The following is a 24,720-nucleotide window of genomic DNA, read 5'->3' as shown; positions in this document are numbered from 1 at the left end:
ATCTATCATACCAGGTCTTTTGCTCTTTTTGAGCATCCTTTAGGTTTTCTTTAGCAAGGGCTAAAGAGTGTCGGAGGGTGTTTTGTAGGTTGCTTACAAAGTCCAAAATGTTAGTTCCTGGAGAGGATGTAAACCCCTTCCATTGCTGCTTCACCAACTGTAATGGCCCTTTAACCTTGTGGCCATACACAAGCTCAAATGGTGAAAACCCTAAACTGGGATGTGGTACAGCCCTGTAGGCAAAGAGCAACTGCTGAAACACTGGGTCCCAGTCATTGGAGTGTTCATTCACGGATTTACGTATCATGGCCCCCAAAGTTCCATTAAACCTTTCCACCAGGCCATTGGTTTGATGGTGGTACGGGGTGGCAACCAAGTGATTCACCCCATGAGTCTCCCACACTTCTTTCATGGTCCCGGCCAGGAAATTAGTCCCTGAATCCGTAAGGATGTCGGAGGGCCAACCTACCCTGGCAAAAATGTCTGTTAGGGCCTGGCATACAGTTTTAGCCCTGGTGTTGCCTAGAGCTGCTGCTTCTGGCCATCGGGTAGCAAAGTCCACGAAAGTCAGTATGTACTGCTTTCCTCTGGGGGTCTTTTTTGGGAAAGGACCCAGAATATCCACAGCTACTCGCTGAAATGGGACCTCAATTATGGGGAGTGGTTGGAGAGGGGCCTTGACCTGGTCTTGGGGCTTTCCCACTCTTTGCCATACCTCACAAGACCGGACATACTTGGCAACATCCTTGCCCATCCCCTCCCAGTGGAAGGACTTCCCCAACCGGTCTTTGGTTCTGTTCACCCCAGCATTGCCACTGGGATGATCATGGGCTAAGCTTAAGAGCTTCCCCCGGTATTTAGTTGGAACCACCCAACTGTTTTTGTGGATGCCAGTCTTCCCGGTGTCCAGCAGAAAGAGTCTCCTTATATAAAAGTCCTTGTTCTATAACAAACCAGGATCGGTTAGAAGAGCTGAGAGGTGGTGGAGTGCTCCGTGCCGCCGCCCAAGCTTTCTGAAGGCTGTCATCTGCTTCCTGCTCAGTCTGGAACTGTTTCCTGGAGGCTGGAAACACCAGTTCTTCCTTAGACTGTGGACTTGGGCTTGGTCCTTCTGGAAGCGATGTAGGTGATGGGGTTGTTTTCGTTGCTGGTGAACCACTCTCCACTGGTGCACCAGGTGGTATTTCAGGCTCTGGCTGAGCCTCTTGGGTATGGTTGTCTGCTGCTTCTGCCAGTTCAGGCTCGCTGGCGCCCTCTGGTGTTGGGGTTGAAGATGCGTTTGCAAGCGCTGGCGTCAGTGCTGGCAATGGTTCTGGTGTTGGTTGCATTTCCAGGTCCGGGTCTGGGACTGGAGGTACTGTGGCTGTTGCAGTCGTAGGCAGGGGATCCGGGTCCACTACCTCTGTCTGAGTCTCTGCTAACACAGACGGGGCCTCTGTGGACGGATCAGGAACAGGGATGGGTCTGGAGGCTTACCTGGCTTGGCTGCATGTAACCATTCCCACCCTCTTGGCCCACTTTACCTGGTTGGCCAAGTCTTCCCCCAGTAGCATGGGGTTGGGATATTTGTCATAGACTGCAAATGTCCACATTCCTGACCAGCCTTTGTACTGGACAGGCAGTTCAGCTGTGGGCAAGTCTACAGCTTGTGACATGAAGGGGTAAATTGTCACTTGGGCCTTTGGGTTGATGAATTTGGGGTCCACAAAGGATTGATGGATAGCTGACACTTGTGCCCCCATGTCTCTCCACGTGATAACCTTCTTTCCGCCCACTCTCAAAATTTCCCTTCACTCCGAGGGTATTTGAGAGACATCTGGGCCTGGGGATCTTTGGTGTGATGGTGGTGTAATGAACTGCACTCGGTTGGGGTTCTTGGGGCAGTTGGCCTTTATATGTCCCAGTTCATTACACTTGAAGCATCGCCCAGCTGACTGGTCACTGGGCCGAGGTGGGTTACTGGAGATTGGTGAGGTGAGAGACTAGGGAGTCGGCGGCTTTCCCTGGCTTGTAGGTGGGGTCTTAGTGATAGGGTTTATTGTCGGTGTGCCCCCTGTGGTATTCGCTCCCCTTGATAGTAGCTCTTTTCTTTTCTGCCACTTCCACCCATCTGGCTCCAATCTCCCCCGCCTCAGTTACCATTTTGGGCTTTCCATCTAGGATGTACCTTTTTATTTCCTCAGGAATACCCTCTAAGAACTGCTCCAATTGTATTAGGAGGTGCATGTCGTCCAGAGATTTAACATTGGCTCCTGATATCCAGGCATTATAATTCTTTTCAATGTGGTAGGCGTGTAGGGTGAATGACACCCTCTACCAGCCAAGATGGGTTTCAGCCCAAAAGGACCACCCGAGAGATTTGATCCATCAGAGTGATTTCTGGAGTGTGTGGGGGGTCACCCATCTGGCAGTGGGTCATGTGACCCCTCTAAGAACACCTCCCACTGCCCTCTACCAATTAAGATGGGTTTTGCCCCGATAGGCCCACCCCAAGAGGCAATTGTGACCAATCACGGCAAGTTCTGGGGAGGGTGACCCATTCGGAAGTGGGCCATATGACCCCACTAAGAACTCCTCCCAAGGCCCTCTGCCAATCAGAGTGCAGCACCATTACCCCATAAGTCCCAGCGCCGGACTGGGACTATGACTGCCTTATTGACCTACTACCTTGGTTGAAAGTTGCTTTTCCCTGTTTTTATGTGTTGTTGGGACCAGAATTAGGATTTCCAAGCTAACAGTCATTTGGGCAAGGGACAAATGGAAGACAGATTTCAAAACACACTATGGACAACACTGATGAAGTGTATTTGGGATAGTGTTATCTATTCAGGTGACATACTTCTCTTTTTGGCAAACCCAGAGCAGCACACAGGTTTCGGCAGCATGGTCTCAACACAGAATTGGAAAAGCGTACCTCTAGCCAACTCTCCACAGAGTTTTTGGGGTCCTACGATTGATCCAAATAAGGTGGAAGTCAGTCATAAATGGGACAAAGTTTGAAGTCCTCAAGAAGTGCAGCGCTTCCTAGACTTCACTCATCCTGTATTTGAGCTTAGCAGGGATCAAGAGAAGGGACTGGGCTATTAGAGGGCAATGTGAGGTGGGGGGGTCGGAGATGGGGGAAAGGCCTGAAAAGTTCGGCTACTTTAGATCAACTGTACCAGAGAATCACTGGTTGAAGCGACTGAAAGCTCTGAACTGGGGCTGGCCAAAACTATCATCCTCAGATGGGAACATATCAAAAGTCTGCAGAAGCTCAGCCTCTGAAGTGAACGTTGTGGCCCAAACCGCTCCTTCGGCTCTGTATCTCACAGGATTCCAGCTGGCTGTTCCAATACAGGATGAAAACTATGCCACTGAAGTCTCACAGCACCTGTGCAGTGAAGTGCCACTTAAACCCGCTGTGATGCTGTGACGGAGCAGGGAGCGGGGCCGATTTGAGCTGGGAATGTTGCCGGGGAGTTACATTGGGGAAGCAAAGGAATTTACCTGAGCTGTAACCTGAGCCAGGAGTGGGGGTGGGGAGAAAGCACACCTTCTGCCTGGGAGACTGAGGAAACAAGAGGAGGAGCAGAGGGGAGCGGAGAGAAAGCGGCTGGAAGGATTTTTAGTTTCAATTTTTGGCTGGGGGGTACTCTAAGCTTCCTGAACCCCAAGAAGACTTTGATTGAGGGGTCCTGGTTGTGCCTACAAGCTCTGCTGTAGACTGTGTTCCTATTGTCCAATAAACCTTCCGTTTTACTCGCTGGCTGAAAGTAATAGTGAATCCCAGGAAGAGGGGTGCAGGACCCTGCCTCCCCGACACTCTGTGACACATGTACAGACCTAGCCCTGGCTGTCTGCACAGGACTGAATTTCACCCCTGTCAGAGGTATAAGGAAATAAGTGGCTGAAGGCCTTTTACCTTTTCGATGTCTGTCTAGTGGGAAAAAATGATGGTGATTTTTAACCTGTTTCTTTCCCATGACTGGCGCTTCACTGATGAAGAGAGGTGCTGACGCATTGCTAGATATCCCCACCATTTAAGCATAAGAGTAATAGGTACTGGGGTTGCAGAGTGCCCCAGATAAAGGGGCACCGGGTCCTGGGAGGGACATGGGGGCCAAACGGTAGTGGGACACCGGTCTGCAGGGGGTGTTCTGGAGGCTGGAGAGCTAATTCCTGGAAGAAACCAGCAGGAGGTGCTGCAGGGGTGAGTCTACACCGTGTTAGAGGTATCTTTGGAAAACTTTTCTCGTGTCGAGGTGTGAGATGAAGCAGGAGATACAAGAGCTCCAGCAGACTCCTCTGAAGAACACCACCCTGTCTTTCTCTGGTCAAGTTAGAGCTCGCCGTCTACTGTGGAGGTGAAGACTGGATGGGAGCTGCTGGATTGACCTTGGTATACCATGTCCTTGTGTGGATGAAGGACCTACATCTCAGGGCTGGCCAGCAGCAGATGTAACACTTCTGTCCAGAAATGGGCTAAACAATCTACATTGCTAGGTAAGTGAAATCATGGCCACATGTAGATATCACATTGGCAAAAAAAAACCCTCTTCATTCCCCCATCAGACATTGCAGCCATGGGTGACAAGTGAATGAGCAGAGAGGTCCCTGTGGGAATCCGAGGGACTGTGTATTTGGGGTTTCAGGAATCGCTGGGTCACAGAATCATGCTTTAAAAGCCATTAAGCTGCAAAGCTAATGGTCTGAAAGAGATCTGTTCATGAGATCAAAAGAGAAATTCATTGGTGAGCTGTGCTAAGGATACACTTCTCTAGGAATCTTCCTTTTAACTACATTATGATACCGTGCTAATGGCTTTGAAGAGATCTCTTTGTGAGAAAGATGAAAAATGAGAAATTCCTTCCTGATCTGTGCTCAAGGAATCATGCTTCTAAGGCTTAGCCATTAGAGTGCAATGCTAATGGTTTGAAAGAGATCAGTTCAAGAGATCAAAAGAGAAATTCTTTATTGAGCTATGCTAGAGATAATCTTCTTTAGGTCTCTTCCTTTAAAACATTAGCTGCCCTGCTAATGGATTTGAATAGCTCTGCTTGTGAGACAGAAGAAAAATGAGAAATTCATTGCAGAGCTGTGCTACTGACAAATTACTCAAGGACTCATGCTTGAAAAGCCACTAGTAGGCACTGCTCCTGATTGGAAGGGATCTGTTCATGAAAAAAATGAGCAATTCATTGGTGAGCTGTGCTAGGGAGAAACTTCTCTGAGAATCTTCCTTTGAAAAACCAATCAGCTGCACGGCTAATGGGTTTGAAGAGCTTTGTTTGCGAGACAGATAAAAAATTAGAAATTAATTCCTGATCTATGCTAGTGACAAATTTATCAAGGAAACATACCGCAAACACCATTTGGATGCACTGCTAATGGTTTGTAAGGGATGGGTTTGTTAGTAAAACAAAACAGAGAATTTTGTTCCTGAGCTGTACTAAGGATAACCTTCACAAGGAATAATGAATGCTTCAGAAGCCATTAGGCTGAGCTGCTAATGGTTTGGAAATTATCTGTTCATGACAAAGTGGACAAATGAGCGACTCATTTGTGAGCTCTGCTAGTAATAATTGTCTTAAGAAAACATCATTTAAAAGCAATTATGACTTACTTCTCCAAGTTCGGAAGAGATCTCTTTGTGACAAAGACGAAAAAGCAGCTTTGTTCCTGATCTGAGGTAGGGACAAATATCTCAAGGAATAACGATTCAAAAGCCGTGAGGATGCACTGCTAATGGTTTGGAAGAGATCTGTTCAAGAGAACTAGGAGAGATGAGAAATTTATTCCTGATTTTTGCTACTGACAAATTTCTCAAGGAACCCTCGTCTAGAAACCTGTAAGATACGCTGGTAGTGTTTACGAAGAGACGGGTTGATGAAAAAGACAAAAGAGTAGTTTGTTATTTCTGATCTGTGCCAGGGAGAAATTTCTCCAGCACTCATGCTTTAAAAGCCATTAGGCTGCATAGCTAATGGTTTGGAAGAGATCTGTTCAAATTGAGCTGTGCTAGAGATAATCTTCTCTCGGTATCTGCCTTTTAAAAACATTAGGATGCACTGCAAATGGATTTGAAGAGATCTGTTTGTGAGAAAGACGAATAATGAAAAATTCATTCCTGATCTGTACTAGGGATAAATTTCTCAAGGAATCATGCTTGAAAAGCTACTAGTAAGCACTGCTTCTGATTTGGAAGCGTTCTATTCATGACAAAGCGAAAAAAAAAGCAATTCATTCGTGAGCTCTGCTAGTGATAAAAGTCTCAAGAAAACAGAATCTAAAAGCTGTTGCGATTTAGTTCTTTACGTTTCACAGTGATTTGTTAGTGAGAAAGATGAAAAAGAGAATGTTCTTCCTGATCTGAGGTAGGGACAAATGTCTTATGGAATCACGGTTCTGAAGCCGTGAGGCTGCACTGCTCATGGTTTGGAAGAGATCTGTTCATGAGCTCAAAGAGAAATTCACTGGTGAGCTGTGCTAGGAATGTTCCTTTTATTACCATTTGGATGCACTGCTATTGGCTTTGAGCAGATTTGTTTGTGAGAAAGATGAAAACTGAAAGACGTTTTTCTCTGAAAGCGCATTAACCTTCTGAAAAGTAATTTTTTGTTTTTGTCGGTCAGGCATCTTTCTTTAAAAATCATTCCTGTATGTTTCCTGGCAATTTCCCTCATCATGGAATTACATGGGTCTTTTTTCATGCTTTCATTACCAAGGCTAAATGTTCCGTTATTCAGACAGCGAAGGGATGATGAGAACTAACCCCTCTATGTGAAATCATGGCTCCAGTGAAGTTGATTTCAAAATTCGCCCTTTGGCTTATTTCCTGCCCTAAAATTTTCTGGCTTCTCTCTCTTTCTCTCCCTTTCGGGGATCTGCTCTCTACCGAGAGTCACCACGAGGGAAACTGAAATTCTTTCGGAGGATCATGCCATGAGAAATTTGTCTCTAGCCTTGATCAGGAATTAATTTCAAAGTCTGACGGAGTGTGTCTCCAATAAGTCTGCCACAGCACTCATTGTCGCAGTTCTCAGTTTGGTAATTTTCACAAAGCGGTCGCTACCAAACCACAAGGAGAGATTTCTCACGGCTTGTACACGAAGAATCCAGGAGTACTTAGTCACTAGCAGTGGTGAGGAATTAATTTCTCGTTTGGCAATTTTTTCAAACCCGAACTCTACCAAACCAGAGGCAGATTACCCTATAGACTTTTAGAGTAACATTCCGTGAGACGTCTGTCACTTGCACTGGTCAGGAACAATGGTCTCACTTTAGTTATTTTCATGAGCCAGTCTCTACCAAAGACGCAGAGGAGAATACTAATGGTTTCAAATTTTGTCACTAGCCCTACACAGGAAGGACTTGTGCTTTTTTTTACCAACCGATCTCTACCAAACTACCAGGAGAGATTTCTCATGGCTTTTACATGAAGAGTCCATGAGTCACTAGCACTGATGAGGAATGAATTTCTCATTTGGTAATTTTATCACACCCGATCTCTACCAAACCAGCAGCAGATAATCCTAACCACTGTTAGAGTAACGTCTGTCACTAGCCCGGTGGTGGGGCTGAGGTGGGTTAGATGGAAAATTTGGGGGACTACGTCCGAGATGGGAGAGCGGAGCCGGGCCGTGTGAGGCAGCTGCTCTGCTAGCTGGTGCCATGGGGGAGGTGGCTGCAGCACTGTGATCTCCTCAGTGTGCGGCCGCCCTTCGACTGCTTGCAGCCCTTAGGAGCTGCCTGGCCGGTGGTCCGGCTCGGGGCTCAGCAGAGCCGTTGGGGAGCAAGGGACGGGGGTCAGTCGGGGTTGGTGTGGGGAGACTTGGACCTTCCACCTGCCCTGGGCAGTGAACCCCAATGTGTGGAGACATGATGGCCTGTGGTCTTCTCTTGGGCACCCCAGCCCCTTGCTCAGGCTCACTGCTGCTGGCGTAGGGCTGGCACTTTTCCACTGAAAACGGGACCTGGCAGTGTCTGATCAGTACTACTGAGTAACAATTGGGCAGGAAGAGCAGCTGCTGCTGGAGCAGCATTCAGGAAGTGCCCAGCTCAGTCAGAGGGAGGTACCGGTAGACTGCACCCGGGGGGAGGATCCTGAAGTCCAAAATATTTGAGGAGCAGGGCATGTGGCGAGGTCACTTCCGAGACCCCCTTCCCAACTTCCTTTATTCCCCACTCCTGGAGCACGGGTCTCCTTCCCACACCCTGCCCCAGTCACACACCCCCCGATCCTGGGACAACAGCAGTACCTGTAATGTCCTGCCCAGTTCACACACACCCCGACTCATTTTTTCACTTTGTCCCTCCCAGGACCTGGTGCCCCTTTATGTGGGTTACTCTGGAATCCCAGTACCTATTGGTCTTATGCTTAAAAGGTGGGGACATCAAGAAATGCATCAGCACCTCTCGTGCTTGGGGCTGCGGGTTCCAAGGGGTGGCATTCGCTGCTTCGGCCACCCCCGCAGGTTTTTTTTCTTTATTCTTTTTGGTTTGCTGCTCCGGCTGCCCTGTAGGGGGCAGCAGTGCAGAGGAGAGGAGCACCCTGCTGTCCTGGGCCTGTTCCCAGCTCTGCTCACTCCTTCCCTATTCTCAGCAGCTCCATCAAACCGAGGGAGCAGGGACCAGAGCCTGCTCCTGCTCCTGGGACAGAGAAGTAGGATCAGGACCTACCTGAAAGTGGGTGGTGTCGTTCCCAGTGCCCATGGTGAAGATTCTGTAAAGAAGAGCCCGCAGGAGGCAAGATTCCAGCTCCAGGACAAGCGGCGGCTTCAGTTTGCTGGCAGGAGAGAGGAGCCTCTGTTACGCTTTGTAGCACTAAAGTGGCACTGGCATTGCCATGGATATGACACCCCCCTCGCGGTGATCCCTTCCCTGTGGCCACTCTAGCGTTACTGGAGTGAAATAAACCGCCCATTCAGGAAAGAGGGGACGTTCCCGCCTCCTTTGCTGGGGGATGCAAACAGCCACAGCTGGGGGTAACTTAACCGGAGAAGGATCTGTGACTCCCGGCTCTGGGCCCGATCAGCACCAGGGTTAGGGCAGCTGGATGGGAGGGTCCTGGTACCTGAGATTGTAAACCGCGGCCATGGAACTGGACACAATGGAGCTTGGCTCAGACACCATGGGGAGATTTTCAATCAGATCCTGGGAGACCCCAAGGAAACAAAACCGTGTGTGAGACTCAGGCCCCAGAGACCAACAGGCACTTCCCAGGGAAGAGCCCAAAGTGCTCTGCAGAAACAGCCAGTGTCACCTGCCCCACCCCCACCCCCAACCAACTGGCCCCCCATTCCTCCCATTCATCAAACTTGGGGAAAGCCTTTGCCTTTGTTTTTCTGGGAAGGGTGGGTCAGCAACATCCTTGCTGGGCAGAGCTGGCTCCACAGATGAAACAGTGACAGGTGGGCACTGAGGGTCTCTTCACCAGGGAGGGAAGGAGAAAGTATAATCCCTTCTGCTGCTTGGGGGATGCAGTGGACAGAGAAAGCTCCATGTTTCCCCCTTCTTTGTAAGGAACCCCATGGCAGCGAGGACCTCACCCTACCCCTCCCAGAGACACCCTCAGCCCCATCAGCCTCAGGGCCCCATGGCAGTCAGCCCCCACCACCCCAACATCATCAGGGGAGGCTGGAGCTCCCCCGACTCCGCCCAGCATCCCCTGCTGCAGGGCGTAGCTGTGCCATCCCCACTGGTGTCAGTGGGGCTCACGTTGGGGATGGGTTTGAGAGCTATGGCAGGGAACAAGGCAGCTGTGATGGGGCTGCAGTGAATAGGTGTGAGCGCTGTGGCAGGGAATGGGGGGCTGTGGGGGATGGGGTTGGGGGCTATGGTGAGGTCAGGGGTCTGTGGTGGAGCTGTGGGGGATTGATTTGAGCACTGTGATATGGTTTGGAGAAATGTGGCGGGTCAGCTATGGCAGGTCTGATAAATGAAGAGGGTGTGGCTTCCTTTTAATGACACCAAGCCAGCCGGTTAGCTATAACGTCCCTGTTGGTGGCTGTTCTCTGTGTGCTTTACCTGTAATGGGTTAAAAAAGTCCTCCAGGTAAAGGAAAGGGAGTGGTCACCTCACCAAAAAGAGCCAATAGGAAGGCTAGAACATTTTTAAATGGGGAAAAAAACTTCCTCTTTGTTCTCTGGGGTAGAGGGGTCAAAACAGCAATTTTCCTATGAGAAGCTTAAGCCAGGTATGAAAAAAAATATTAAATCATACCTCAACCCTACTTATCTGAAACCCCAAATATGTAAGTAAATCAATGAATGTCTAGGAAGATGCAACTAGGGTTATTTCTTTTATTCCTCTTGGCTTGTGGACTCCTCTCTGCTAACCCCAAATGCTTTTGTTTTGCTTGTGTAAGCAGACTCAGGATGAGCGCTACCCTGACATCTGATGGTGAATTGTAGGGAATGTGGAAAGAATTCCAAGAATTTTAAAGAGCGTGGAAAGATTTGCATTGGCATCCACCACCCACTTAGCATAAACCCACAGCAGACTGGGATGGTTATTTTAACAGCTCTGGGATCCCCAATTTCTTTGTTATTGGGGCAGGGGAAAAAAAAGTTTGTCACCCTGATTGTGTGAATGAGGAGCTGTGGGACTGCTTTGTGACAGAGATGACTCAACCTCAGTTGGGTGGTACTTGCTAAACATGGGACATGGGTTCCAAAACCCCATAGACTCATAGATTCTAGGATGAAAAGAGGCCAATGTGATTATCTAGTTTGATCCTCTGCACAAAACAGGCCACAGAACCCTACCCATCCACTTCTATAACAAACCTCTAACCTACATCTGAGTTATTGAAATCTTCAAATTGTGGTGTGAAGATCTCAAGCTACAGAGAATCTGCTAACAAGTGACCCCTGCCCCATGCTTCAGAGGAAGGTGAAAAACCTCCAGGGCCTCTGCCAATCTGCCCTGGAGGAAAATTCCTTCCTGACCCCAAATATGGTGATCAGCTAAACCCTGAGCATGTGGGCAAGACTCACCAGCCAGCACTCAGAAAAGAATTCTCTGCAGTAACTCAGATTCCATCCCATCACCGACCACTTGGCATACTTATCTGCTGATAATCAAAGATCAATTACCAAAATTAGGCTATCCCATCATACCATCCCTTCCATAAATTTATCAAGCTTAATCTTAAAGCCAGATATGTCTTTTGCCCCCACTACTCCCCTTGGAAGGCTGTTCCAAAACTTCACTCCTCTAATGGTTAGAAACCTTTGTCTAATTTCAAGTCTAAATTTCCTAGTGTCCAATTTATACCCATTTGTTCTTGTGCCTACATTGATACTAAACTTAAATAATTCCTCTCCCTCCCTAATATTAATCCCTCTGATATATTTATAAAGAGCAAGCATATCCCCCCTCAGCCTTCTTTTGGCTAGACTAAACAAGCCAAGCTCTTTGAGCGTCCTTATATGTGACAGGTTTTTCATTGCTCGGATCATCCTAGTAGCCCGTCTCTGAACCTGTTCCAGTTTGAATTTATCCTTCTTAAAAATGGGAGACCAGAACTGCACACAGTATTCCAGGTGGGGTCTCACCAGTGCCTTATATAACGGTACTAACACCTCTTTATCTTTGCTGGAAATACCTCGCCTGATGCATCCTAAAACAGCATTAGCTTTTTTAACAGCCATATCACATTGGCGGCTCATAGTCATCCTGTCATCTACCAATACCCGAAGGTCCTTCTCCTCCTCTGTTGTTTCCAACTGATGTGTCCCTAATGTATATCTAAAGTTCTTATTATTAATCCCTAAGTGCATGACCTTGCACTTTTCACTATTAAATTTCATCCTGTTACTATTACTCCAGTTTACAAGGTCATCCAGGTCTTCCTGTATGATATCGCGGTCCTTCTCCGTGTTAGCAATACCTCCCAGCTTGGTGTCATCCGCAAACTTTATTAGCACATTCCCGCTTTTTGTGCCAAGGTCAGTAATAAAAAGTTTAAATAAGATTGGTCCCAAAACCGATCCTTGAGGAACGCCACTAGTAACCTCCTTCCGTCCTGACAGTTCACTCTTCAGTACAACCCATTGTAGTCACCCCTTTAACCAGTTCCTTATCCACCTTTCAGTTTTCATATTGATCCCCATCTTTTCCAATTTGACTAATAATTCCACATGTGGAACCATGTCAAGTGCCTTACTGAAATCAAGGTAAATTAGGTCTACCGCATTTCCTTTGTCTAAATAATCTGTCACCTTCTCAAAGAAGGAGATCAGGTTGGTTTGGCACGATCTACCTTTAGTAAAAACATGTTGTAATTTGTCCCAATTACCATTGACCTCAATGTCCTTAACTACTTTCTCCTTCAAAATTTTTTCCAAGACCTTACGTACTACAGATGTCAAACTAACAGGCCTATAGTTACTCGGATCACTCTTTCTCCCTTTCTTAAAGATAGGAACTACATTAGCAATTCTCCAGTCGTACGGTACAACCCCTGAGTTTATCAATTCATAAAAATTCTCGCTAATGGGCTTGCAATTTCATGCGCCAGTCCCTTTAATATTCTCCGATGAAGATTGTCTGGGCCCTCCTATTTTGTCCCATTAAGCTGTTCAAGTATGGCTTCTACCTCAGATGTGGTAATATCGACCTCCATATCCTCATTCCCGTTTGTCATCCTTCCATTGCCCCTAAGCTCCTCATTAGCCTTATTAAAGACTGAGGCAAAGTACTTATTTAGATATTGGGCCATGCCTAGGTTATCCTTTACCTCCTTTCCATCCTCAGTGTTTAGCAGTCCCACTTCTTCTTTCTTTGTTTTCTTCTTATTTATATGGCTATAGAACCTTTTACTATTGGTTTTAATTCCCTTTGCAAGGTTCAACTCTACTTGGCTTTTAGCCTTTCTCACTTTATCCCTACATGTTCTGACCTCACTAAGGTAGCTTTCCTTGCTAATCCCACCCTTCTTCCACTCCTTGTAGGCTTTCTGCTTTTTCTTAATCACCTCTCTGAGATGCTTGCTCATCCAGCTTGGTCTACAACTCCTGCCTATGGTTTTTTCCCCCTTTCTTGGGATGCAGGCTTCTGATAGTTTCTGCAGCTGCAACTTAAAGTAATTCCAGGCCTCCTCTGCATTTAGATCTACAAGTTCTTCAGTCCAATCCACTTCCCTAACTAATTTCCTTAATTCTTTAAAGTTAGCCCTTTTGAAATCAAAAACTCTAGTCCCAGATCTATTTTTGTTTATCCTTCCATCTAGTTTGAACTGAATTAGCTCATGATCACCTGAACCAAGGTTGTCCCCTACAACCATTTCTTCCATGAGGTCCTCACTACTCACCAAAACCAAATCTAAAATGGCATCCCCTCTTGTCGGTTCTTCAACTACTTGGTGAAGGAATCCATCAGCTATCACATCCAGAAAAATCTGAGCCCTATTATTCTTGCTAGCACTTGTCCTCCAGTCTATATCTGGGAAGTTAAAGCCTCCCATGATCACACATTTCCCATTAGTGTTTACTTCATTACAAACATTAAAGAGGTCTCTATCCATCTCCAAATCAGATCCCGGCGGTCTGTAGCACACCCCAAGCACTATCTCAGGGGAGGCTCTAGTAGCTTTCTTTCCCAGTGTGATTTTTGCCCAGACAGACTCTGTCTTGTCCATTCCATCACTTCTTATTTCTTTACAGTTAACCTCCTCATTGATGTACAATGCTACTCCACCACCTTTGCCTTTATTTCTGTCTTTCCTAAACAGCACATAACCTTCAATACCCGTACTCCAGTCATGACTACTATTCCATCATGTTTCTGTTATCCTTATAATATCCGGTTTCACTTCCTGCACCAGAGACACCCTCAGCCCCATCAGTCTCAGAGCCCCGTGGCAGTCAGCCCCCACCACCCTAACATCATCAGGGGAGGCTGGAGATCCCCCGACTCCGCCCAGCATTCCCTGCTGCAGGGCATGGCTGTGCCATCCCCACTGGTGTCAGTGGGGCTCACGTTGGGGATGGGTTTGAGAGCTGTGGCAGGGCACGGGGGCTGTTGGGGATGGGTTTGAGCGCTGTGACAGGGAATGGGGCAATGTGATGGGGCTGTGAGGGATAGATCTGAGCACTGTGGCAGGGCACTGGGGACTGTGGGGGTGGCTTTGAGCGCTATGGCAGGGGGCTGTGGTGGGTGGGTTTGACGGCTGTGGCAGTGAACGGGGGGCTGTGTTGGGGCTGTGGGGGATGCATTTGAGCGCTATGGCAGGGGCTGTGGTGGGTGGGTTAGAGGGATGTGGCAGGGCATGGGGGAGCTGTTGTGGGGCTGTGGGGGCAGGTTGCACTGCTATAGCAGGGGATGGAGAGCTGTGGTGGTGCTGTGGGGGACAAGTTTGAGGGCTGTGTTAGGGCACAGGGGGCTGTGGTGGGGCTGTGGCGGATGGGTTTGAGAGCTGTAGTAGGGCACGGGTGGCTGTGTACTTACCCCAAGTGCCTCCAGCTACTCCCAGACTCTCCAGGCAATCCAGAACCTCCGCTGGGATCTGAACTTTGGCCACAGACTGGTCATGCTCTACCAGCCGGTCAGTCAGCTGTTCCTGAGTGAGCCTCCCCATGCTTAGCCCTCTCTCCATGCAGAGACGTGCCAGGGCCCTCTTCCACAGCTGCTTATAGGCCGTTTCCATGCTGGGTCCCTTTTATCACTGGCAGTCGCTCACTGCAAAGTGCCTGCACACACAGCCAATGGTCTACAGGGTGCATCCTGTACTCTTCTGCTGCGACGGTATCACAGACTCACTGGTTATGCCCAGTCTTGGCCCTGTACGATCTCTGGGGGGAACCCCCTCACTGTGACAGCCCTTCTCAGGGGTCCACTCTGTCTCTTGGGGGCTTAAGGCCCTCCACCTCCTGGAACCGCAGCTCGCAGAGCCTTATCACGCTTGTCTCTCCCTCTGGGCCCCCTCAAGGAGGCCACTCGCTCTGGTCCTCGGGATCGCCACTCACAGAGGGAATAATACAACCCTAGTCTTTAGACCGGCACCGACATAAAACAGAAGGTTTATTGAGCATCTAAATACAGCATAGGAAATTCTCAGCACCCTCAGGCCTGGCCTCCCTCAGCAAAGTACATCTAAGTCTCCTCTGCCTGCAGGTAGGCCCTGTGTGCTCTCTCCCCACAGTCCAGAGACCCTGCGCTTTCCGGCTGGGCATCCAAGATCACAGGCCCCAACAGCTCCCCTCGTCCTTTGTTTTCTGTCCCAAGTAAACAGGTAGCTGGGGCCTTCTCTCTTAAGTCCTTACACGTAGGACTCCTAAGCCTGGGGCAAGGGGGGGGGGGGAAGCCCTATGCGTAAGAACCCTAACACCATATGGCTTACCCTTAGATAGGGTAACCCTACGGAACAGAGCCCTAAATATAGGAACCCATTCCCTAGGGTGCTGAGTGCTGCCCACAGGAATTCCAAGGCTTACTTCAATTTGCCTAGCCATTCTAAACTTAAACCTAGAGTGGGGCCCTCTACCCACACAAAGCCTTGGAAACTATACCTATAGGAACCCTATCCCTAGTTCAAAGCCTAGTTCTAAGCCTAGCTCCAAGTGAACTTCCCAACAGGAACTGCACTGAACCGGAATTAATTTTGCTTTGTTTGTAATGTTCAAGACACCATCTACCCTTATTGCTGAATGCACCTTTCTAATGGATTTGAAATGATGATTCAATTAGACAATTGTCACAAGCGGGGAGCAGTAAAACATTCTGGTTAGTTACTGTTCACAACCGATTTACCCCCCTAATGCTAACAGATTTCGAACTGCTTAAAAATGAAGGTTCCGTGAGAAACTTTTTCCAGACATGATTTTTTTTTGTTTGGTACTCTTCGATCTCCGAGTTTCTCTAAATAGTTATCCAAAAGGCTTTAAGATGGAGAATCAATGAGAAATGCTTCACAAGCACTGATCAGGAATCCAGTTTACTTGGTTGGGTCTAATTCGCCATCCCATTTCCTCCAAGTTATTAGGCCAGTTTCCTAATGGCTTTACATTCATGGAGAGTCCATGTAGTCCTGATAGTATCCGAAAAGTTTAAACTGGAGAATCAATGAGAAATTCATCACATGCAAGGATAAGTTATGTTTTGCTTTGCTTGTCATTTTTGACAAACCCCAATGTTTGGGACAGCAGCTGATTTGAAACTGATTTGAAACTGAGCCTCTCAGAGAAATCTGTCACCCGCAGTGCTCAGTAAGGAGATTGGCTTTTTTGGTAATTTTCATGGGTTGAGCTCTTTCAGATGATCAGGATAGTCTCCTAACTGCTTTAAAATGAAGGGTCCATGACAAACTTTTCTAAGCAATGATCAATAATGATTTTTGTTCCTTTGATTGTAATTTTCAAGCGCCACTCTCTTCCAAATAATCAGCACTGTAGCCTAATGGCTTTAAGAAGTTGATTCCCTGAGAAATTTCTGACCAGTTATGACTTTCTCTTTGATTGTAATTTTCACTAGCTGATTTTTTCCCCCCAGGTGTTCGACGTAATCCAAATTCTTTTAGAAGTGACGCTTCTGTTCAGTAATGAGTTTTGTTTTCGCTGCAATTGTCACATACCGACAGTCCCGTAATGCTCAAGACAGCAGCCTAACTGATTTAAACCTGAGTGTTTCCCCCAAGAAAAATGTCACCCGCCATGATCAGTAATGAGTTTTGCTTTCTTTGTAATTTTCATGGGCCGATCTCTTCCAAATGCTCAGGACTGTATCCTAAATGCTTTAAGATGAAGATGCCATGAGAACCTTGTCACCCGACCTGAATAGTAATGCCTTTCTCGCTGTTCATAATTGTCACAAGCCCATCTCTTCCAATAATAATAATAACCAGGAACAGAGCTTAATTGTTTAACCATGCAGATTCCCAGAAACAGTTGTCACAAGCACTGATCAGTAATAAGTTTTGCGTTCTTTGAAACTTTCATGAATCGGGCTGCCTGTAAAGCTCAGGACGGCATCTAAGTGCTCTGAAATCGACATCCTTCGAGTAAAGCGTCAACTGCAATTGTGAGACATGAGCTGTGATTTATTTCTTGGGTTTTTTTTTTCACTATCCGAGCGCTCCCAAACTATCAATAATCTATCCCAATAGCTTTAAGTCAAAAAGTCCATCAGAAAGGTCTCACAAGCACCTATCAGATATGCGATTTGCTTTTTAAAAATAATTTTCATGCTCTGGTCTCTTCCAACTGATCAGAACCTAATCTTAAGGGATGGGAGATGTAGTTTTCATGAAACATTTCTGACATGCTCAATTCAGTGATGAATGTCTTTGCATCTTCTTTTCACAAACTAATCTCGTTGAAATGATAGGAACAGCATCCTAACACAATTCGAATTGAGACTCTTCAAGAACTTTGTCACCCACAGTGATTAGAACGAGTTTCACATCTTTATAGTTTTTTTCCCTGTCCCAGTGCTTCCAAATAGTCAGCACTAATGGCTAATGGCTTTCAGCTGGCAAGTCCCTGAGAAATAGCCCACAAGTTCTCCCCAGTATCACGTTAATTTTAATTGTAATTTTTCACTAGCTGATTTTCCCCAGGTGCTTACAGAGAGACTCCAACTTACTTTAGAAATACAAATTCTGATCTGTTGTGTTTTGATTTATCTGTAATTTTCACGTCCTCATCTACCCCAGATGCTCAGGATAGAATCGTAATAACTCGAAAAATGAAGATTTTTCTTTTTCCCAGGAAATTTGGAAATAGCCGTGATCAGTATGCGGCTTGCTTGGTTGGGAATAGTCAGGATCTGAGCTCCTCCAAGTTATCCGGACAGTATCCTAATAGCTTCAGAGGTGACCTTTTCCATGAACAATTTGTTATTAGCACTTACCAGTAATGACTCTCTCTTTGTTTCTAATTGTCACGAGCCCATCTTTTTTGAAATTTTCTTGAAATTTGTTACACGCCACCTGCTGGATGGATTGCTAGTGCCAAGCCCTGTGGCCCTCCCTGACCTCAGCCAAAGGCAAGGGCCAGGGCATTGTCTGGCTAGTTCTTTAGTCCATCCCCCACCAGCACCACTGCAGTTAGCTGATCATGTCCCCTAACCTCTTTGGGAACCCCCCCCATTCAGATGTCTCTTTGCTAGAGGACCTTGACTGGGGGGTCTGACCACCCCCAGCACCCGTGTCCCAGTGAGAGTAGGGAGCGAGCCCACGGATTTGGTTGCCAGCTTGAGCCATCTCTCCCCTGTGCAGGGCTGTTGTCCCACTTAGCTTCAGGGGCTGGCTACAGACAGGCAGGTAACAGGATCTTTCATGGATTTTGCCATCCGGTGGCTGGAAGCAGTAGCTCTAAGCAATACCAGGGCTAAAAGTCTGTGCCAGGCATTAACAAACATTTTTGTCAGGGTAGGTTGGCCCTCCGACATCCTTACAGATTCGGGAACTAATATCCTGCCTTTGGGAAGCTCATGAGGTGAACCACTTGGTTGCCACCCCGTACCTCCATCAAACAAGTGGCCTGGTGGATAAGTTTAATGGAACTTTGGTACATAAATTCCTAAATGAGCAGTCCAATGATTGAGACCTAGTGTTGCACCAGTTGCTCTTTGCCTACAGGGCTGTACCACATCCCAGTTTGGGGTTTTCACCATTTGAACTTGTGTATGATTGCGAGGTTAAGAGGCCATTACAGTTGGTGAAGCAGCAATGGGAGGGGTTTACGCCTTCTCCAGGAACTAACATTCCGGACTTCGTAAACAACCTACTAAACACCCTCCAAAACTCTTTAGTCCTTGCTAGACAAAACCTAAAAGATGCTCAGGAAGAGCAAAAAGTTTGGTATAATAAACATGCCAGAGAGCTTTCCTTCAAAGTAGGGGACGAGGTTATGGTCTTGAAGGAGCTCCCAGCCCATAAGATGGAAGTGTCATGGGAAAGGCCATTTATTGTCCAAGAATGCTTCGGAGCTGTCAACTATCTCATAGCTGTTAACTATCCCACCTCAACCCTAAGGCCTAAAGTGTATCATGTTATTTCTCTAAAGCTCTTTTATTTCAGAGAATTAAAGGTTTGTCAGTTTACAGCCCAGAGAGGCGATGATGGTGAGTGGCCTGAGGATGTCTACTATGAAGAAAAAAATGATGGCAGCATGGAAGAGGTGAACCTTTCCATAACCCTCAGATGTATGCAGCGATAGCAGATCAAGGAGCTGTGCACTAGCTTAGTGACGATGTTCTCAGCCAACCAGGATGGACTGAATGGGCATACCACTCCATTGACACAGAGCTCCAGGAAGAACTCACAGTCAGTGTGGAACAGGCTGTCCAGCACCGTCTGTTTTTTGGGGTGGGCATGTCATAAATATAAAGGAAATAGTAAATCCTTGGCAGCTGTACCGAATCACTTTATCTGTAAGGGGTAGTCTGTGAAGCTGAGTCCAGAGGGGAGTCTTCTGTGTTTTAAATCTTTTAATTACCTTGTAAAGTTACCTTCCATCTCGATTTTGCAGGTGTGATTCTTTTACTTTTTCCTTTATAATAAAGTTCCTCTTTTAAGAACTTGATTGATTTTAGTGTCCTAAAGATAAAGGGTCTGGTCTGTACTTACATTAAATGCAATTGGTTGGTATATTATTCTCAAGCTTCCCCAGGAAAGGGAGTGAAGAGGCTTGGGGGAATATTTTGGGAGGATAGGGATTCCACATGACTCTGCCCTGAATTTTTGTGTAAATCGCTTGGTGGTGGCAGCAATTCCATCCAAGGACAAGGAAAGAAATTTGTGCCTTGGGGAAGTTTTCAAGCTAAATTGGTAGAATATAAGTTTAGGTGATCTTTCATGCAGGTCCCCACATCTGTACCCCAGAGTTCAGAGTGGGAGAGGGGAACTCTAATACGTGCCCTGAGCAGTGTACAGTGTTTTGGAGGCAGTGTGTATGGGAGGCAGTGACAGGTTCTGAGGGATTGTCATAGTATATTTCCCCAATTTGAATCTTAGAGTCCAAAAAATTGGGGTACCAGTATGAATTCCTCTAAGCTTAATTACCAGCTTAGTTCTGATACACTGCCACCACCCAAATATATATAGTGTTTTGGGGCACTCTAGTCCCCCCAAAAACCTTCCCTGGGGACCCCAGGACCCAAATTCCTTGAGTCTTACAACACAGGGGAAAAAACCATTTCCCTCCCCTTCTCCTTTCTTCCTCCCGGATCTTTCCCACCCTGGGTACACTAGGAGATCACCGTGATTCAAACTCCTTGAATCACAACACAGAGAAATCAGGGTGGTTTCCCCCCTTCTCTCCCCCTCCCTTCTCCTTCCCTCTTAAGTATAGACTCAATTCCCTTGAGCCTCAACAAGGGGAAAAAATCAAACAGGTCTTAAAAAGCAAAACTTTTAATAAAAGAAAGAAAAAAAGTAAAAGTTATCTCTGCAATTTAGATGGTAAAAGTTACAGGGTCTGTCAGCTTATAGACCCTAGAAAGAAGCCTCCCCCCAGCAAAAATACAATTTAAAATACTTCCAGCAAACTACACATTTGCAAACACAGAAAACAATCAAAAGACCGCCTTTCTTACTAAATACTCACTATTCTGAATATATAAGAGACTGTAGCAGGGAGATTGGCAAGAAACCTGGTTGCACCTCTAGTCCCTTCCAGGACCCAGAGAGAACAAAGCCAAACCCAAAAAACACAAACAAAGGCTTCCCTCCAAGGAGATTTGAAAGTATCTTGTCTCCTGATTGGTCCCCTGGTCAGGTGTTTGGTTCCCTGTTTGTTAACCCTTTACAGGTAAAAGAGACATTAACCCTTAACTATCTGTTTTTGACAGGGATATGCAGTGTTTTGGAGGCAGTGCGAATGGTGTGTGTAGGGCTGTCACAAGGATCGGGAGATGGGCTCTGAGGGGCATCCAGTGTTTTGGAGGCAGCGTAAATGTGGGGGTGTCACAAGGATCAGGTGATGGGATTGAAGGAGCGTGGTGTTTTGGAGGCTGTGTGTCTGGGGCTGGAGGGTGTCACAAGGATCAGGTGATGGGACTGAAGGAGCGTAGTGTTTTGGAGGCTACATAGGCTGAGTGGCACATAGTGTTTTGGAGGCAGTGTGTATGACAGGGTGTCAGAAGGGCCAGGTGACCGACTCTGAGGGGCACACAGTGTTTTGGAGGCAGTGTGTATTCAGGGATGATACAAGAACCCGGTGATGAGCTCGGGGGGGAGGGGAACGCAGTGTTTCTGAGTCAGTGTGTATGTGTGGAGGTGTCACAAGGGCCAGGTGATGTTCCCTGAGGGACGTGCAGTGTTTTGGAAGCAGTATGTATGCGGGGGAGGAGTGTCGGCAGGATCAGGCGACAGGCCCTGAAGGATTTGTGATGTTTTGGAGGCACTGCATCTTGTGGGCTGGGGTACACAAGTGTCAGAGGGCATGCACTGTTTTGGATACTCCCTTGCATACACACCGCATCCAAACCACTATGTGCCCTTCAGGGCCTGTGACCTTGACTTTGTGACACCCCTGCATTTACATTGCCTCCAAAACACCGTGCCCCCTCAGGGCACATCCCTGGCCTTTGTGACATGCCCCATACGCACTGCCTCCAAAACACAGGATGCCTCAGAGCCCATCATCTGACCTTTGTGACACTCCCTTATACACACGGTTTTCAAAACTGTGTGTGTCCTTCACAGCCCATCACCTTGCCCGTGTGACATCCCCTATATAAACTGCCTCCAAAACATTGCAAGCCCCTCAGGGCCCATCACCAGGCCCTTGCGCTAGCCCCTCATACACACTGCCTTCTGAAACACTGCATACTTTTCAGGACCTGTGACCCGACCCTTTTGACACCCCTACCCCATACACACTGACTGCCTCCAAAACTCTGTGCATCCCTCACAGCCTGTCTCCTGGCTTTGTGACACTCCCTGCCCACACACCTATGGGCAGCAAGTTTTATAGGGCCGTGGTGCCTGGGCACCAGGAATAGTCCTGGCCCGTGGCTCGGCTCCAGGAATGTTTGAGGCCGGGTCTCTCCCCTGGCCCTGCCTTCAGTCCCCAGGTGCTCCCCCGGGCGATTTAAAATGACTCAAGGCCCTCATCCACCACCAGCAGTGCAGCGGAGCTGAGTGGCTTCCTGCCTGCTCACTCCACTTGGCTGTCAGCCCCTCCCTGCAGCCCCTAGGTGGGTGGGACACAAGTGCCCCAAGTGCACCTTCAGCCCATGGAAGTCCCCGTCCGCCCACCCTGCCTAGGAGCTCCAGGTAAGTGCTGCACTCCTTACCCTCTCTCACAGCCTGCACCCCCTCCCCAAGCCCACACCCCCACTCCCACCCCCAAACTCCCTCCCAGAGCATGCACTCCCCCCCGCTCCAGCCCCCTCATATCCCCAAACTCCCTCCCAGAGCCTGCACCCAAACTCCATCCCAAAGCCCAACCTCTCACCCCTTCTGCACCCAAACTCCCTCCCAGAGTCTGCAGATTCCACCACTCCCTCCAATCCCCTTCCCCAGCCCAGGGCCTGCACCCCAGACCTCCTCCCGGAGCCCTGCACACACCATATGCACTGCCTCCAATACACTGCACATCCCTCAGAGCCTGTCACCTGCTCTTTGTGACAACCCCTCATCACACTGTCTTCAAAAAAATGCATGCCCCTCAGAGATTGTCACCGGGCTCTTGTGACACCCCAATACACATAGACTCCAAAATATTGCATGCCATGTGACACCCTAATACACATAGACTCCAAAACACCACGCTCCTTCAGTCCCATCACCTGATCCTAGTGACACCCCCACACTTACACTGCCTCCTAAACACAATGTGTCCCTCAGTCCTGTCACCTGATCCTTCTGATACCCCCATATATACTGCCTCCAAAATACTGGGCGCCCCTCAGACCCAGTCACCTAGTCCTTGTAACACCACACGTACACACTGCCTCCAAAACACTGCAAGCTCCTCAAAGCCCATCACTTAGACCTTGGGACACCCCCCATTCACACTGCTGGTGTCACCCTGCTCAGTTCAGACTCAAAGAGGAAGAGATGTGACAAAGCTGGGGATTTTGGTAGCGTTTTACGTAAACAGTGTGTGCGTGCCTTAGTTTCCCTATGTGCTGAATATTTAACTATGTGGTGGGAGAGGGTTTGTTGTTGCAGAGGACCAGGTGTTACCTTGCCTAGCAGTTGGGACCCCAGACAACAGCCTGGAGATGGGCGACCCTATTGACCGGTGACCTGGTGACCAAGAGGACCAGCCCAGCTTGGAAGGCAGCCAGTGCTGGCCAGTGGGAAGCCAATGGGTTGAAGAGAGAGGACCCAGGTGACCTGACTAACCAGTTCCAGCCAGAGGGGGGACAAAGGATGGAGGAGAAAGGGCCCCAGCTACCTATTTACCTGGGATAGAAGACAAAGGACAGGGGAGGAGCTGCTGGGGCCTGTGATAGGTGATATAGAATGCCTCGGTTGGAAGGTGGGGGCTTCTGAACTGGAGAGAGAGCAGCCAGACCACATCTGGATGTGGGACAGACCTAGATGTACTGTGCTGAGGGATGCTAGGCCTGAGGGCCCAGAGTGTTTCCCATGCTGGGTTCTGATGCTCAATAAACCCTTCTGTTTTATGTTGGCTGAGAATCACTCCAGTCTAGAGATTAGGCTTACATTATTCCCTCTGGGGTTGGAGGCCCTGGGGGTCCAGAGCGAGTGGACTTCCTGAGGGTGCCTACATTGAGAGACAGACATGCTGAGTGTCAGAGAGGTGCAGTTCCAGGATGGGGGGGGGCCTACAGCTTAACCCCTGAGAGATAGTAGACCCCTTTAAAAGGGCTGTGGCACTGAAGGGGGTTCCGCCCAGGGACCATACAAAGCCGGGGGAGAGCACCAGTACTGTGAGTCCATGACAACTTGAAACTGTGTTGTTTTTGTTTTCAAGGGGAACCTTCCTGGCAAACCCATACATCTCAGACTTTTGTACTATGCAAATGCAGAAAAATATTCTTGATTGCAAAGTGTTTTTGGCGTAGAACTTAGTCTACCCAAGCCAAACAGAACTCAGCCCTTCCACGGTGCACTTGTTTCACAATTTCAATCTTTTCTCGGCAATTAAAAAAAAATCAAACCCTCAAAAGCTGAAATTCTCCTGCAACCAGTGGACTCCAGGAGCTCAACTTCAAGAAAAACATCAAATGTCACAGGACTTGCAGTGAAATCACCAGAGCTGGCTGCTTTGAAACAGCCAGTTCTCCTCTAGATGCAGAGCAGATTTTGAGTGAGCTCAATTTTTACTTGCAGAATATCCTTTGAAAAAGTACTGTTTCCTAGTGGGTGGAGCACTGGACTTGGCTTGCTGCGTTACATCATCTCTCTATGCCTCAGTTTTCCCGTTTGTAAAAGGGAGATAATAATTCTGACCTCCTTTGTAAAGTGCTTTGAGAGATACTTATTAAAGGAGGTAGGTGGTGGTGTTATTTTGCAGGGAGGATTCAGGGGACCTGGGGCAAAGCAATTTTGGGGGCTCCTTCCATAAAAAAAAGTTGCAATACTGTAGAATACTATATTCTCATGGGGGCCCCTGCAGGGCCTGGGGCAATTTGCCCCACTTGCCCCCCTCTCTAGGCAGCCCTGTTATTTTGACTCATACAGTAATTATCTAGAGCTTTGATTTCAATGGAAGTTATGAACATAAATATCTTTGAGGATCTAGGTCATGGTCCTTGTTGTGTGCCCCCTTGTCCTTCCCCCAAACATACTGTATCACCCAATCGTCTTCCAGGAAA

This window comes from Gopherus evgoodei, unplaced genomic scaffold, assembly GCF_007399415.2.
Source record: "Gopherus evgoodei ecotype Sinaloan lineage unplaced genomic scaffold, rGopEvg1_v1.p scaffold_38_arrow_ctg1, whole genome shotgun sequence".
Taxonomy (NCBI): domain Eukaryota; kingdom Metazoa; phylum Chordata; order Testudines; family Testudinidae; genus Gopherus; species Gopherus evgoodei.
This window is presented reverse-complemented; position numbering follows the sequence as displayed.